This window comes from Eschscholzia californica, unplaced genomic scaffold (assembly GCF_041429995.1).
Source record: "Eschscholzia californica isolate CP2 unplaced genomic scaffold, dmEscCali1.0.p SCAF_1, whole genome shotgun sequence".
NCBI lineage: Eukaryota > Viridiplantae > Streptophyta > Magnoliopsida > Ranunculales > Papaveraceae > Eschscholzia > Eschscholzia californica.
The window spans coordinates 61,530,393-61,548,406 of record NW_028238198.1 but is presented as its reverse complement, the minus strand read 5'-3'; the positions used below and the strand labels follow the sequence as shown (position 1 = coordinate 61,548,406).

General features: G+C 38.3%; 2 long non-coding RNA genes across 3 annotated transcripts in view; both read left to right on the top strand.

Moving 5' to 3' along the window:
• LOC147568023 (uncharacterized) overlaps positions 1-12,453 on the top strand; it is a 33,515-nt gene extending 21,062 nt beyond the window's left edge. The window contains exon 3 of the long non-coding RNA XR_015230936.1: positions 8,046-12,453. This is a non-coding gene — a long non-coding RNA (uncharacterized LOC147568023). The remainder of the gene's footprint in view (positions 1-8,045) is intronic.
• Positions 12,454-14,749: 2,296 nt separating this feature from the next.
• On the top strand, positions 14,750-17,757 carry LOC147568022 (uncharacterized). 2 transcript variants are annotated; one of them, XR_015238051.1, is made up of 4 exons: positions 14,750-15,014; positions 15,840-15,967; positions 16,773-16,867; positions 17,386-17,757. It is a non-coding gene; the product is annotated as an uncharacterized LOC147568022 (long non-coding RNA). The 2 variants fall into 2 exon arrangements; XR_015238049.1 differs by lacking the exon at positions 14,750-15,014 and adding an exon at positions 15,221-15,362.
• The last annotated feature ends 257 nt before the right edge of the window (positions 17,758-18,014 follow it).

Here is an 18,014-nt window from a genome sequence, read left to right as displayed (position 1 = left end):
GCAGATTCTACCACAGAAGCAGAATACTTGGCCGCTTCAAAAGCAGCGAAGGAAGGAGTTTGGATGAAGAAGTTTATCTCCGAGCTTGGTGTCGTTGCCAGCATCGAAAAAGGGATTACTCTATATTGTGACAACAATGGAGCAATCGCCCAACCTAAGGAACCAAGAGCACACCAGAAATCCAAACATATCCAAAGGAAATACCACTTGATAAGGGAGATCATTGAGCGAAAGGAAGTGGTGATTTGCAAAGTCCATACGGATGACAACATTGCCGATCCGTTAACTAAACCACTACCTCATCCCAAACATGAGAGTCATACAAAGGGGCTGGGAATAAAGCACATCGCAGAATGGTTTTAAGTTTGTAATCAGATTAATAAAAGGAGTTTTATGTAATTTGATTAGCTACTTTCAATAAAAGAAATAAACTTAATTATTTCATCATTAAATATTGGTTTAGTATTTAATTGACAGTCCAAAATAATGAAACTTTTATCAAGTAGGTTTATCAGATGCGTGATCTGATAAATGAAACCCTACTAAGTGAATTTGGAAAAGATTCATTATCAAAACCCTAGTCCAGATCATTACATGGACAACAATGACTCAAGACGACTAGCATGTGAGACTGATTGATCGCGCTGTTTCATGGGCCATAAGAATATAGTATTTAAGTCAATTACATGGGTGTATGATCGGGGAATATACACTGGGCAACCCAAAAATGAGAATTCTTAAATGAAGATTGAAACACGTCAGGAATTCTCATAAGACAAGATTGGAGAGATTCCTTAAAACATGAGTACTCCACTCATCTTCTATAAGGAATGTCGAACTTTGGCACCGTTAAACGCCGCGCCGTAAGAGGAGGTTATAAATGCGGATTGCTGGGGGAGAGAGGATAGATATGAAGTTAAGTGGAGTACAAGAATGGATTATGTCCTCCTAACTAGGTTAGGAATAGTATCTCCGGGCCACTTGAGGAGAAGCAATTGAAAATGTACGGTCGTACTCTAATGGATTAAAAGATTAATCATTAGCTTGGTCGTTGTTCTCCAGATCAAGAAAGTCTGAAAGGATATGACGTATCAGATGAGATACAAAGTGACATGGGAATCGAGCATTGCACTTGTTCTAAGGACAAGTGGGAGACTGAATGATATATCCGTTCGGTCTGAAGGAGATGTTCTTCCGAAGGAGTGTCCTTCGACCAAGATGACAATGCGATCAACTTGTCGGTTAGGATAACGATGAATAAGTTATGAAGATCATCCAGTCTGGTCCAATTAGGGGTCGTAGTGCTTTGCTAGAAGCCAACTACGATCGTCGGATTACTTAGGTAATTCGCGGCTAACATAGACCGGATCCTACAACGGGTTACACATAAGAGTGGTAAATTAATCGGAGAGATTTGACTAGATGGGACTAGACTAAAGATGGATTGGATCCAACTAAATAGGCCAAAAGGGTTCGAATATAGATTCGAAACAAGATAGAAACAATGGGGCATAAAAGGGGGTGCCCCTAAGCAAGGCTACTATGGCCGGCAATGTGATGGCTTAAAGGCATAGTGGGCCGGCCACATAAATACCATAATGGGCTGATATGGCCGGCCACACTAAGGGATGCCCTAATTAGGGTAAAACCCTAATTACGGAATCCCAGAGGATTAAAACTCCTCTATGCTTATCTTTTCTGAAGGAGACTTTTTTGGATTCCTTATTCGAGTATGACTCTACTAAGGTAATGCCTATAAATAGTCTCATTAGTAGTTCAGAGAAGGTGTGGAATTTTCTCAAGAATACACATCTCTCTCTCACAATATACGACTAGTGGAGAAAGGAGATTATAGAGAAAAAGCTCTCATTCTATCAATCTAGTCAAGGAGAAAGGTTCTTCTCAACCTTCTATTAAGTCCTAGCAGACATTAAAGAAGGGAGATCAAGTTAACCAACTCGGTGTCTCAAGTAGAGGAGCGACGATTGAAGCTCTCGATCTTCGCACGCGAATTGGAATGGTTCGAGGAAAAAACGCGAAAAGGTATTTATCTCTCTTCTAGTTCATTGTTTAGTTCATGTATAATCGATCCTGGTAATCTAGTGTTAACATATAGATGTTGAGATTCCGCTTAGAACACTAGATTTAATGTATTAGATACGCATGAAACCCTACACCTTTACCATAGGAATAGTCTTCCAGCGAAGCACATGCTCTTTACGGTCAACGATGCGAGCGGGTTCCTCCTCGTATGCTGCATCTGGTTGGAGTTCTAAATCATCGTAGTCAATAACTGAATGTTGCTCTTCATCTCTCACATGCTTCTGAAGCATCGATATATGGAATACGTTGTGTACTCCTGCCAAGCTTGCAGGCAAGTCAAGACGATAAGACACTTTGCCTACCTTCTCAACTATCCTGAAATGTCTAATGTATCTCAGAGCCAATTTTCCTTTCTTACCAAACCGTAAACACCCTTCATAGGTGACACCTTCAACAAAACCTCATCTCCAAAGATAAACTCCAAATCCCTACGTCGCTTGTCAGCATAACTCTTCTGACGGCTCTGAGCTGCTTGGAGCCTACTCCGAATTAACGCAATCTTTTCAGAAGTGTCTCGAATCACCTCTGGTCCTTCTAGTTTAACATCTCCTGCCTCTGTCCAACATAATGGTGATCGACAAGGCCTCCCATATAATGTCTCGAAAGGAGCCATGCCAAATGCTAGATTTGTAACTATTATTATATGCGAACTCTACCAAAGGCAAGTGATCTTGCCAACTACCACCAAGATCTAGTATCGAGCACCGTAACATATCCTCCAGTACTTTGTTGACTCTCTCTGTCTGCCCATCGGTCTGAGGGTGAAAGGTTGTACTAATGTGTAATGATGTTCCCATAGAAGCTTGGAAACTCTTTCAGAACCGAGAACTAAAGAATGAATCCCTATCTGACACAATAGACACTAGAACTCCGTGCAACCTGACTATCTCCTTGATATAATGTTGTGTCAATCGATCTCCGGTATCCATCGTCTTAACCGGCAGGAAGTGAGCAGACTTAGTCAGCCTATCAACTATCACCCAAATGGCGTCAAAGCCTCGACTTGAACGCGGTAAACCTGTGATGAAGTCCATCGATATGTTCTCCCATTTCCACTCTGGAATAGGCAACGGTTCTAGAAGTCCCAAGGGATGTCGATTTTATGCTTTCACCATCTGACACACCTCATACTTCCTTACATGTTCAGCAACATATTTCTTCATTCCGGGCCACCAATATTGCCTCTTCAAGTCTCTGTATATCTTCTTACCACCAGGATGAATGGTGTACTTACTCCGGTGTGCCTCGTCTAATATATCCCGTCTCAAGACTGGATCTGCCAGTACAAATAACCTCCCTCGGAATCTCAATCCTCCGTCCTGTCTCGTACTTAACTCAGTTTCAGTTTCTTGAATTAACGAAACTTTTTTCTGGCACCACTCATCGTTAACTTGTGCATCCACAATACGGTTTAGTAAGGATGGTTTAACAACCATACTACCCAGAAATAACGAGTCAACTCCTGACCCAACCATATCAATGTCATATGTTTCCACATCCTCTAACATCTTCCACTGATTCATCATCAATGCGGCTATGATACCCCTCAGTTGTCGACTTAATGCATCAGCTACTACATTAGCCTTACCTGGGTGGTATTGCAGCGAGAAGTCATAGTCTTTCATCAACTCTAACCACAGGCGTTAGCGCATGTTCAACTCCTTTTGCGAGAATAGATACTTGAGGCTCTTATGGTCGGTAAAGAGATCAAACTTTTCATCGTACAAATAATGTCTCCAAATCTTCAAAGCAAACACTATAGCCGCCAACTCTAAGTCGTGAGTTGGGTAATTCCGCTCATGCGGTCTCAACTTTCTCGAAGCATAGGCAACCACCCTATCACCTTGCATAAGAACACAACCCAAACCCTGAATGGAGCATCAGTGTAAATCACTAACCGAACACCACTCTCAGGAATGGTCAAAACTGGTGCAGTAGTCAATCTCGTCTTTAGTTCTTCAAATGCCAGGTCACACTCTGTAGACCATCGAAACGAAACTTCCTTCTTAGTTAGGTTCGTCAAAGGACCTGCAATACTCGAGAACCCCTTGATAAGCCGCCTGTAATATCCAGCCAAACCCAGAAAACAGGGAACCTACGTCACTGATGTAGGTTGCTTCCAGTTAAGCACTGCCTCGACCTTAGAAGGGTCGACTTATACTCCAACGCTAGAAATAACATGACCCAAGAATTTTACTTTTTGCCAAAATTCACACTTCTCGAACTTAGCATACAACTGATGTTCCATCAGTCTCTCTAGTACATGTCACAAGTGATCCTCATGATCTTCCTTAGTTCTGGAGTAGATAAGGATATCATCGATAAATACAATGACAAGCCTATTTAAGAAATCCAGAAACACCCGGTTCATCAAATCCATGAAAACTGCTGGAGCATTAGTCAAGCCAAACGGCATAACCAAAAACTCAGAAGAACCGTGTCGTGTTACAAATGCAGTCTTAGGAATGTCCTCCTCTCTAACCCGTAACTAGTGATACCCTGATCTCAAGTCAATCTTTGAAAACCACTTGGATCCTCTCAGTTGATCGAATAAGTCATCGATCCTCCGTAAAGGGTACTTGTTCCTCACAGTAACCTTATTCAACTCCCTATAATTGATATACAACCTCATCGACCCGTCTTTCTTTTTAACACAAAGAACAGGCGCACGCCACGGGGAGCTACTCTGGCGTATGAAACCCAGGTCAAGTAATTGTTGAATCTGGTCCTTGAGCTCACGTAGTTCAACTAGAGTCATTCGGTAATGAGTTCTAGCTATCGGTGCAGTACCCGGTTCCAACTCTATGCAGAAGTCAACCTCTCTGCCCGGTGGCAACCCTGGTATATCGCTGAACACCCCATGATACTCACATACCACATCAATCATCTCTAGCGTCTTACCCATTACCGGATGCTCTATCAGTTCCACGTTACCCAAGTGCATCTCCCTCATCTGTCTCGTAAGTCCAGACACAACTAACACATCTTCACTCGGAAGAGAAAATGTGACCGTCTTAGCAAAACAGTCCACAAGTGCATGATATGAAGTAAGTCAATCCATGCCTAGGATGACATCATAGTAAACTAACTGAAGTACAAAAAGGTCCAAAGCAAACTCTCGTTCACCTAACTTAATAATGCACCCCCGACAAATATGGTCTATCTCTATAGACCCAACCCATGGTGACGACACAATAAAAGGGCTTACACATCGATCTAACAAAATAGGCAAAGTGCGTAAAAAAGAAGCAGAAATAAAGGTACCCATGGCACCAGGATCAAATAATACTCTTCCCAGATTACTATGATTAAGGAAAGTACCTTCAACTACCTCAACAGGTGCTCCAACATCTCTAGGAACTACGACATTCAGCTGCAGCTGCTGACCACGTCCCTGCAACCTCCCTTGTTAATTATGATCATGTTGTCGCCCTTGATTACCAGTTCGAGCCCCATTCTTCTTAGGACAATCAGCTGCTCTATGACCCTGCCCATGACAGTTGTAACAAGTTCCTTGGAAACCCCTCTGTCTCCCCAGTTGCCATTTAGCGGTTCCGGTTGTCCATCGGTTGCTATCACTGCTCTATCATCTCGGTCTGTACGAGCCCTTTTGCCATCATGCTGCCCATAATAGCGGTCAATTCGATTCTTACCAACATTCTTGTTATTACCACTCCATTTCTGATTATGTCCCATCTCACCCTTGGAACTCCTCTGCTTCTTAATCTCTTGAATGTAGTAATCTTGTGCCTTAGCACATGTCACCACTTTCTGATAAGTGCCAAAACTAGGTTGCCCAATGATTTATCTCGCAATGTTCGGGAGCAACCCATTCACAAATCTCTCAATCTTATCCTGTTCAGTAGGGATCAAGTGAGTCGCAAACAATGACAGTCTATGAATTTCCTGCTCATATTCTAAGACTGTCTGATTCTCTCCCTGCCTCAAATTTTGGAACTCTCTCAATACTTTCTGTTGTGTTGAATATAAAAAGTAATTTGCCTTCAATGAATCCTTAAACTGTGCCCATGTCATAGTCATAGGATCTACTAACCGAGTCTTTGTATCCCACCACGAAGCTGCATTTCCTTCCAACTGAAACACTGTCATTCTCTACTTATAAACCTCCGAGCACTCGAGATTCTGCAAGATTTTATCCATCTTCTGGCACCATCCATGCGCTTCTATAGGTCCCACAGTTCCATTAAATACTGGTGGCCCCATCTTCTTGAAATGGTGATAATGCTGCACCCAAGTTATCTCAGTCGGTGGTCTCTGATTCACCACAGGTACCACAGGATTTCCTGTTTCCCGTGTTGGAACCTGAACCCTATCTCGTTCCCGCATTTTAGCCTCCGCTGCAATGTTAATCAAATCTTGCAATGCAGCTGCGTCAATGGTCACCGTTGCCCCTCCATTCGGATTTTGAGTTGGAGTGGCATTGCTTTCAACTTGCGACGTTGTACCCACAGTTCTTGTTGATCCTCTTTCCTCCGCAAAGATTCCTCGACCCATCGCTTTGCCTACACCTCGGCCTGCCCCCTGCTTACACCTCGGCATTTACCTCGGTCTCGGATGCGAGCACTACGACTCCCCTACCAATAGCTCCATCTCCGTCCATGAATCTAATGAAGAGAATAATAAGGAGATAAACTAAATTAATGTCACACACAACACCCAAGAAAAGACTAAAGTGCCACTACTGGTTCTAACTGTCTAATAGCCCTAGACACAATCCCTAGGATTTATGAACTCAGAGCTATGATACCACTTTGTAACACCCCAAATACAGATTTCCACATCGGCTGTCATAAAAACCTAAACTTAAAGCATTTCTCCGCAGAACAGTGAACATAGACGATATATTCATCAAATAGACAAATGTCATCGAACATGAAGCTCAAAAGTAACAATAAATCAACTAACAAAAACTCTACCAAGTTTCTCAAAACTCGCATGATCTCTTTAAGTCATCGACACATATGTCGGACAAGATCAAATAAAAATAAAGACAAGTATTTAGGAGATGCAACTCCCAAAATAACTACCTAAAGAAAGAAAGAAGGATGTTAAGAAACTCCTCCAAGGCTAACTACGACTCAAGCAGGTGGCACTTCCCGATTTCTTTGACCTGAAAAATAATAGGTTGAGTCAGACCCCAACAAGTAGATTTCGAAACCTCTAAAGCCTCAATAGATAGTTTCAAGAACTACCAAAACAAATAGATTACTCCAAAACAATATAAAGGTGTCCGAAAATAGAATCCGAGTTGTGACCGTTAAAAATGAAGTTAACCACATTCGTAACAAACAACCAAAAGCAATATGACAAGTTGGTGTCCACGTTGTATAAGAGTGTGGTCCACAATGTTACCCTTGTGTTAGCGCCGACCCCATACGCTCCATACATAGCCACATCCGGTAGAGAGGGTCGAACCAACCACAAAACTCCTACAACCCTCCACCAACTCCATCACGTCACACATCCATAATAGCATCACGCCATTTGTAGTAAACAACCAAAAACAATATGACAAGTTGGTGTCTACGTTGTATAAGAGTGTGGTCCACAAGGTTACTCTTGTGTTAGCTAGCGCCGACCTCATACGCTCCATACCTAAGCCATATCCGGTAGAGAGGGTCGAACCAACAACAAAAACTCCTACAACCTTCACCAACTCCATCACATCACACACATATAATAGCATCACACCACAACATTCATAAATCAAAATCCATGTTCATCAATGTGATATTATGACCTACCAGTTGCATCTAGATAATATTAGGCAAGTAGTACTTCATGTGTAACAATAACTTAAACCACATGTATTCACATATCATGGTGAATTCTATTACCTATTCTACCATATATATACAAGAAGTTCGTTTATGAGCAAGAGATGTCTAATCACGAGAATCATATACTTAAATCATGTCAAGTAAAGGGGTTTTAAGTCAATGTTATCCTTAACTACTACGTCATCAATGTCCTCAAGGGCATCTAGAGCCTCGTAGTTAGTTATAATATCATGTCTTCTCAACATGGCATCTAAGACTGACCCCTTACAAGTGTTAAAAATCGGAAAGTTCAGAATCATGTAATCCCCAAACTTGCTCATGGAGCCATCAACCTGAACATCAAAGTCTAGTGTGGTCATATCATAATGAGACGATAAGGGCTATTGGGTCCTATTAGTAGATTCATCGACATTTAACTTAGTAGGGTTAAACATATTAACCTCGTCATCGTACATAGTACCCCCTTGAGTTTGGGGTGGTGAAACCCTTTCCTCATCGACGAATAACTGTGACTCAACCATCTTACCTGTTGAGTTAAGGACTCAATCCTCTAACGTAACTTCGTCATCTCCCGAAGATGTTCCTCAGACTCTGATTGGGATCTATCCTCAAGAGTCTCTTCATTATAAGGTCCACAAGTGTAACTAGATAAATACTCTTGACGATAATTCCCACCATACATGTTAAGATTATACCCACCTCTAAAGGCATTGGTTTTAGATAGGTGTGGACTATAAGGTCTCCCATACATATTTGGTGGTGAACCATATCCCTCACTAATCTAATTGTCTCTACACATCCGTCGGTATTCTCCAAATGTCATACGAAAGGATGTTTAGAGACGGATTGTTTCTACGCATATGCTGGTATTCTCCTAGGGTCATACTAGGTCGGTTAGGCTTAAGTGGCCTATTCCCCTCATTAATCTGTCGGTATTATCCAAATTAATGCCATACGAGATGAGTTTGAGTAGTTCTGATGACTTCTAAGTGGTCAACTAGTGTTGGGAATTCTTAAAACAAGGTCATCATCATCATCATCGTATGACCAACCCTTACAGTGTCGTGTCATGATCTCACAATGTTCAAGGATGGTGAAACACAATCACTGAATGAGAGCTAACACTTATACACTAAACAATCACACATAAGTAAGAAGAAAGAGATAGCATGTGATACTGTTGAATGTTCTTCTTGCTTCGTTCGTCGTTCCGACTTGCTTTTTGATTCCTTTCGTTTCCTTTGCTCTTATGTCTCTTTCTGGCTTTTTTTTTCTTAAAGTAGTTCCTAAAAACAATAAAGAGTGAGAAACTACAGAAATTAAAAAAAAACGTCTAAGTTAACAAATTACACTAAATTAATGAACAAGACGAGCAAACAATATCCAAACTAATAAACCTATCCTCGGCAGCGGTGCCAAAAACTTTATGTGCCCAAAAAGGGTGCACCTGCAAATATACGATCAAGTAATAAAACTTGGTAAGATCGGGATCGGTCCATAGAGATAGGGAGGTCATTCGAATATCGAGATAGTCTAGTCCACCGGTGTAGGTTTCACTTACTATCTCAGACTAAAGTGGAAAGATTAATATATGGGTTTTTTATTTGGATGTATAAGAAATAAATAAAAGTTAATTAAACTAGACAAACTATCTAAGTGAGAGGTGAAAGAGTTTCGGGAGAATAATTACAAGAAGAATTGCGCATGAGTCAATTGAGAGGGATACTTCAATCCACAAGATCGATAGTGACAAATATTAATTATCTATTAGCATGGTAATTAGTTAACTTTACCTACATTAACAATCCTAAACATAATGTGTCAAAATAAGCATAACCGATCAAAAGTGACTAAGTATCGACTATCAAACTAAGCACACACTATCAAATGAGTTGACAATGAACAAACATGACACTCCTCGGTATAATGCATCAAAATAAATATAACCGATCAAAAGTTACTAAGCATCGATTATCAAACTATGTACGCACTATCAAACTATGTGCCAATAAACGATTAAGATCAAAACTTTAAATTAATAAAATTAGACGAAGTTAATTGAACAACCAATTAACAAATAATAAGGAATTCACCACATATCAAATCATGCTTCAAAAATATTCGAATACAAGTGTTAGCTAGACATAGTGAAACAATTTATAAACTTGAAGAAGATAAAGAAAAACAGGAGTTAAGATTGAAATCCCCCTTTTTTAATGAGGTGCGAGGCTAGGATCGTCGGGAAATGTATGTGTTTAGGTGCAACTGATCTCCCCTTAGTGAAGTTTTGATTTCCCCTTAACACTGCAAATTAGGTGCCCCCTTCGTAAAAATTGGACTTCCTTTAGCAATCAGATTCATTATCTTCTTCTTCTAAAAAACATCCACCATTAAAGATTCACCCAAGCTTTCTCCTCTAGAAATTTCAACCCAAAACCAAATCAAATACCAAGGAAATCAAGGCAATAACATCTCAAGCAAAACCTCTAAACTTTTCGACCAAAATAATGGTCGGAATCACCAATGAAAGTCCGGTGAGATATGGTTTTTTCGGCTAAGAATATGCTCTTCCCGAGCTGATGTCAGACGTCCCGTGTCGGCGACCAAGCATCTGAACCGACTGTTAACTTCCCTGAGCAACTTGTTGTGGGTACACCAGAAAGCCTGAGTGTTTGTTGTTCATTCGAATCTTAGACTCGACCTGCTGCTCGAGCTCTCTGTCTCTCGGCTCTGCCACCGGCCAAAGCTATGACTGACCTAGTGTATTGACCGACCAAGCTTGGCCAGTTCCTTCTTCTTCCTCCTTTTCTCCTTCTCTCTCTAAGTTTTACTCCAAACCCTTGCTTCCTCCTTTTAGAACTTGAAAACCCTAGAACTCCAATGGAGAAGATCATACACCAAAATCAAACTTCTCTTTTCTTTCCTACCTCCACACAAAACCTTGACTAAGTCATCTTATTTAGACTTGGTCTTCATAAAAGAGAGGTGTTCCTAGAATTATTCCTTGCTCTTCTTCTTTGGGATTTTGGGATTTGCTTCTCATTTAGAAACCAAGGGGCGCCTTCATCATATATCTCTGGATCTCTAATTTCCAAAAAATACTAAAATGCCCCTAGACGTCTATCTGTCATAACTTTCCCGTCCGAACTCCGATTCGACTTCCATTTTCGCTGCCAGACTCACCATTGACTCCACTTATAATTTAACCTCTGATTTTTACCAAAATATCCTTGGTGTTGTTTTCTTCCGATCTCGTCCGCATGAGATGAAAATGTGATGAATTGCTTTGTTTTACTCTAAATCTAAGGTCAAACTTCAAATAAGCTTCCTAAAGAAAACACATAAATTATTAGAAATAAAACTAAAACGAACTAACTCATCAAAGTTAAGTGATCTAAATGTGGCATTTTCACGCAACATCAACTACCATCCCCGACAACCCTTAAAAAAATATCAGACCACCACTCTCCCACCACCACACCACCACCCCTCCCCCCCCCCCCCCTTCTCTCTCTCTCTATCTCTCTCTCTTTATATACATATATCATCATTTTCCTCTCATTCTTTCCTCTATTTGTTTCTCTTTCTCCTCATTTATCTTTCTTTCTGTTCATCGAAGGCGACAGTCTTGTTCGCCATAACCAAACTTTTAGTTTGGGGGAAACCTGAAATAAAAAAACTTTTGTCAGATCGTTTGGTTTAGGGTTTCCCTCTGTTGCATCAAATATTGGCCAGCTTTGACAAGTCAATGAAGTAAGTTAATGGACCTGGGCGACGCGTGTCGGGCACCTGAATATGCACGAGCATGACCTTGACTAAACCAACAGATAGGTGGACATGAAGGAACTTTGCTACCTAAGCTTTGACCTGGGAGTTTGTCATGCCTTGAGCTCTGTCAAGACTTAAAGGTTAGGAGAAGAGTGGATTCGAGTCCAGCTCTGCAACCTAAGCCCTGACATGGAAGGTGCAGAAGTATGTTATTGGCACCTTGAGCTCTGCTTCCGCCTAAGAGAAATGTAAGTTACGCGGAAGGCTAGATAACAAAAAAATACCTGTTTGCCTTATCGTATATGCAAAGATCTGAAATATTCTAAAAGACCATGCCACATGGTTTCCTTCAAGCCGACGATTCACCACTGTCATGCCCTGAAAAGAGATCTGATCTTTACCCTTCAATTATTTGACTTTCAACCTTTAACTCTGAACTGACTTGGACGTCAAAGTGTCTTTACAGGTCCCCGCATCTCTTCACCATCAACACGATGGAAAAGTTGTTTGAAGGTTCGAAGACGATTTTCGGGAAGCCACTTTCTAACGTCATCACCGAAGCCAAATAATCTGTTCTGGCAAAGTTAAAATGAAGAGAGAGAAAGAGGAAGAGAGAACAAGGAATCGACGTAAAGAAAATAAGTCGTGGTAAGGGGTTGGTAAACATAGACTCTTTCCACAATAAGTTTGTAATGACAAAAGCAAGTAATCTAAGAAAAAGCAATAGGAAATAAAGAGCAATCACATAGAACACGAGAGATTTACGTGGTTCGGTTGGTGAGACCTACTCCACGGCAACAACGCTGCAATAATTTTCACTATGATAAGCAAACAAGTTACATGCACAAGAGATTCGTGAGCACAAATATTTCATAGGGTTTTAGTTTATATAGCCACTAAAACTCTAATCCCACTGCCTCACCAACTCTCTATTTCTAAATCTGAAATGCACATGGATACGCTAACACTAATAACCGCCATAAGCTCTACTCTGCCTTCCAGCTCTGTCTCGGGGATCAGCTCTGCCTTAGAGCACTGCTTCGCATATCAGCTCTGCCTCGGAAATTAGCTTCGCTAACGGGTCCAAAATTTCGCACCGAAAGTGGGTTGGCGGATAGTAAACTGGGTTAGATGTCAACCCGTATTCAAGACACTTTCAACAAATTTTGTATTATAAAACTATTTTCTTGTTTCTTTAAGAGTATGCCCAGTAGGTGGTGTTAGGAATCCCAAATTCAAAAAGTATGGAGTCCATAACCTAGTCAGTCAGGTTTGCCCAAGGGGAGTCATAGTGTTGGGCTCCCCCGAGAGGTTGGGATCTCCACCCTTGGGGCTCATAAATGGGCCCTTAGGGTGTGGCTCCCAGCATATTCCAACTAGCCGTTGGGGTGAATTCCCTAGAATTAGGGATCCACTCCATTACTTTTTTTTTGTCTTTTTCTTAATGTTTTTACAAGTTTTTGTCCAACTCGTTTTTAAATATATTTCTTTATTATTTTTTTTTAGAAAAAAAATTCCTTTCAAACAATGGATCAAATTTAAAATTTATATTTGGAACTAATAATTCATAGTTGAAAATTTGAATTAAAAATTCCACACACGTACCAAACAATTTAAGTTTATGATTTTTTGGAGTTAATCCTTTATAAATAAAAATCAGTTACAAATTGTCCACATAAGGATGATGTTGCTCTTAAAGTAAAGATTGAATTTGTAAAATTTTAACACTGAAGATGTTAACCCTACATAATACATGTTAGGAGCCCCTCATAGAATTGAAAATCTAAAAGGCTCCCAAAAATTTAGAGGCTTCCAAATAAGATGGGAGTCTCTATGGGTTTTGCTCCGAAGCGGCGTCAGAGAAAAATGATACCAAACAAAAAGGTCAATAGTATTTACGGAGCACTAAAAGCTCTTTTTCAAACATTTTTTTTCATATTTTGTTCTTCCTCTTTAGATAAAATTTTGGTATCTACAGATAATTCAAATACTAAAAGAAATTTTTTTAAGGGACCATATTGTTTTTTTTTTTTGTTGAACTATAAGGGACCATATTGATAGTGAGTGATATATTTATTTTATAGGTTTAGAAGATATACTTCTTATTCATTTCTGAGCTGAACCATTAAAGTTGTAGCACCACTTAGGAGTTCATTATTGTACATTAATGGAGGAAGTTGACATTCAAGAAGATGCATGATTAACATCGAAGAAGTTTTACCGATAGAGGAGGATTTCACGTCTTAGACTTCTATCGCAATATTTTGAGTCAGAACTTGTATTAAGAAGTAAGATAAACTCTTTTGTGATTATTACTAAAAAAAAGCTCTGATTTCTGAATCAAAATTGTTTTCTTATATTTTTTAGTACCCAAAATTTCAGCTAACAAATGGTCATAATTATGAACATTTTCAGCCAGTAACTGGTCACAACGATAAACATATTTGACCACTTTTTTTTATCTAAATTTGTTTTGGAGCGAAAAAACGAGAATAACTAAGTAATGAAGGAGAAAGTGATGAAATTTCCAGTGACTCCACAGTTTCGTCTCTCTAGACAAATTAATAAAATAAAACAAAGAAAATTAACAAAGGAATGAAGACTTCATAATGTATTAATAATAAATTAAGATAAAAAGAAATAAAAAAAATACTGACAAAAATAACAGAAAAGACAAGCAATATTCGACAACAAAAAAACGATTGAATTTTCGACAGTATATGCCGAAAAAATCAGCTTCTACACTGCGTATCTACCGAAAATTTTTGTATTCCCCAAGCATCGATTCATTGTTGTCCGAAGTTTAAACTTCACACGACAAAAGAAAACCTATAAAACCCTAGCTAAAACCAACAAAAACCATGATATAGAAATCGTAGTTCTATTTGTGTTGAATCATCCAAGATTTTTATAAAGAGAAAATCAAAACTTGTAATTAAACCAACAACAAATATACAAATAAAAAAAATTAATACCTGTCTATATAACAAAACACAAAAGTTGTGACTAGGATAAGCTGACTAGGACAACCCACCTATTTAGATGTCTAAAAGCTGAGTAGGCAACCCAACTTAGTATTCAGAGTCCTCTCAACTTCTATCTCTTCCCTCCAACAACAAATTCATGTAACTCTCCCTTCATTGAATTGGTTGTGACTCTTGATTACAAGACGCATTACACTAATTTTCTTCATTCACCCCAGACTTCTTTCTCTCCCCCGAAACCCAAATGCCCCCATCTCCATATTCAATTCTTCAGTTACCCTATTAATTAGTAACCTCATTATGTTCTCCTATTTAACCTTCCTCTCTTTTCTCTCTCAACATGTGTTATTAGAGCAAGGTAAGTCGACGAAAGTTCCTCTAAGAAATTTTGATTTTGATTATGAATCTTTTTCCTGATAGTTGATTATTGGTCAATTTTCTAATCTTTCTCCTGAAATCTTGAATTTTCTTCATGGACTATTTATATTTGATATAAAGCTTATCGTTTAGAGAAACATGAAGCGATTCTCCTCATATACTTTTCTCTCTAGATGACTTTTTCTTTCCTCAAAAGCAAGTTGAAACAAAATCATACTTTCTGTAATTTGTGATTATAACTAATTTTTGGAATAATATTGATTAATGAATTCTGAGCTCAAATTGTTCGATAAAAGACCTTAACCAAATCAGTCATTATATCTTCAAGGTTAGTTTCTTTAATCTTATCTTCAGTAAATTTATTTTTTTTCTAAGAAATTTTTTTAGGTTGTTCTCCAATTTTTAGCTTCTTAATCCAAGCTTTTGAATATGCCCCTGTTTGATTTTTTGGTTGGCTGACTTCAGTTTTCCATTCTTTTAATTTCACTTATGTTCTATTTTTGATGGAAATCAGAGAATCATTTTTTTATTATTATTATTATATATATATAATAATAATAATAAAAAGCTAAAAATTGGATTGTTGTAGAAGCATTCCTCTCAATAAAAATCTCTGCCCCTGACATCAATTTTTTGCTCATTTTGCTTCTTCAAAATTTGAGGTCTCTCTCTCGACAAAAATATAAGTTTATTTATTAATTGAACTCATTTCAATTGAAATAAGTGTATTTGAACTCTTCTTTTTTAGTTCCTTATGAGTAAATCTTAATTCGTATTCGAATTTTGTGTTGGAACAAAACTTTAGGGTGCCAAAAGCTGCACAATATGGTGTCGTTGTTGCAAAGAGCATAAAGTTCAAGCATATAGTCAAGGACATGGACCCAATCCTTGTAAAGGAGGTTGCATATGCAAGCAATGACGTGGGTTGTGATGGTAAGACTTCGTTGTACATTACATTATAAGGATTTGTATTATCGTGTGTGGTTGCAAGCATATGATCCGTGGGGAATATTTGTTTTTTTTGCCCTTGCAATGAAGGGTTGAGATACCCTTGTGTAAGAAATAGTCAAAGAGTCTTGGTTAGACTTGAAAATCCAAAATCAGTTAGCGAAATTTGTTTAGTGTGATTTAGTATTGCCAACTTTAATCTACGTTATGTTCATAGTTGACTCATTTCTCTACTTGACATCCCATTTGGATGCATATATTATAGAATTTTACTTTATCACTGTCCTATAGTTGGTGTGTTAATGTCTTCTAGGTGATGAACTTTTCTTACTTGTTCTCTTAGGCTCAAATTGAAAATGGAATGTTCTAACAAGTTGAGGAGAAGGTTGGTAGTTTACAATCACTGCATCTTCTTTTTTCTCACACTCATGTTTTGATAAATAATAGGCCGTTGTTTAAAGAGTAGTTGGCGTGAACATCGGTGTGAATCCTTTGACAGAAGGTGTTGAGGACGATGAAGGTGTTGATGATCAAGTTGTCAAGGTTAATGCCATTGCATGTCGAGACATTCAGACTATGATGCATGACTTGTATTTTTTTCAGCAAGTTTAAAACCAAATGTTTCTTTCTAGAAGTCTTAAGTTAGGCGATGAGAATCTTTTAGCATTTGTAGAAACAACCTCCATCCGACAAAAAATAGTTGCCATGAATGAAACGATATGAAGTTGTTTCTTATCCTTCTGGATTCATTATGAAGTTGGTAATGAGTTTTACATGTTTCTTTGTGCAGTTTCAACAAGGATAGCATAAAAGATGATGTTAGTTGGTCTTTGCTTACAACAAGGTGCAGCTGACCCCACATTTATTTACTCATATGGATTAAAGGTAATTAAGTGTTGAATATTCGTGATATGATATTTCATAGTGTAGTTGTTTCGTGTGAACTTGTAGTTTAGTTTATACGAGTTAATCTTTGAACTGATCCCGCATTTCTCTACTCTTATGGATTAAAGGTAATTAAGTGTTGAGTATTCATTTTATGTTATTCCATAGTATAGTTGTTTGGTGTGAACTTATAATTTAGTTTTACGAGTTAATATTTAAACTAAGATATGGTTTAAATTAAGCCTCCAGTTTAGTTTTGATTGTGTTTTTGGATAGGCTAATCTAATAATCTATAAGAATTTTTTTTTTCTTTTTGACAAATGAACTAATATTGAATAAGGAGAACTTGAGAGTCGTTCTTGTTGAAAGAAATTCCTATTCTTTTTTATTGGAAGAGATTCCTATTATATTGGTAAATCAAAATCCATACTTAATAATGTCTGTATATGGCAAAATATAAAGGTAGTTGCCAAACATTAACTTTTTTTACCTTACAATATAACTTGTGTCCATTTCAGGATTGGGGGGAATTATATGATTACTTAAAAATTCAACAAGGCAAAGTTGGGCAAATTTTTCCACGTGGTGGAAGAGAGGTTGATGAACTTGACATTGATGTTGATGAAGTTCTCTTACTCTTTTGATTATTTTGGGTTCTTACCCACTTGGAACGGCAGTTCAACATTGACTCTATAATTTGTCATAGTGGGTTTATTTTTCAATTTTGCTTGTGAAAATGATTAGCGAAGATGGTGAGCAAATTAGAAGAACGATGTGATTGATTTTAAATTTTATTATGATTTTCTTATACTTCAATGAAATTTAATAAACTTAATGCCGTGAAACAAATATCATTAACTTTTGTAACTAATGGAATCAATTTGTTGGACTACTTTTCTTAAAAGTTTTGTAATTTACTACTTCGCTCATCTGTTTTTACAGTCGAACGGTAGAGGATATGAGTGAAACTTGAAACGATCGAAGATTATTTTTTTCTATAATGTAATGTAATCGAATTATTTGTTGACATTTGGACTTGCACCGTGCCGGAGGCACGGGCTATCTCTAGTCTATATTACAAAATAGAAAGGTTGTGACTAGGACAAAATAAATGATCCTAGATGGTGAGTTGGATCATGACTTGGAA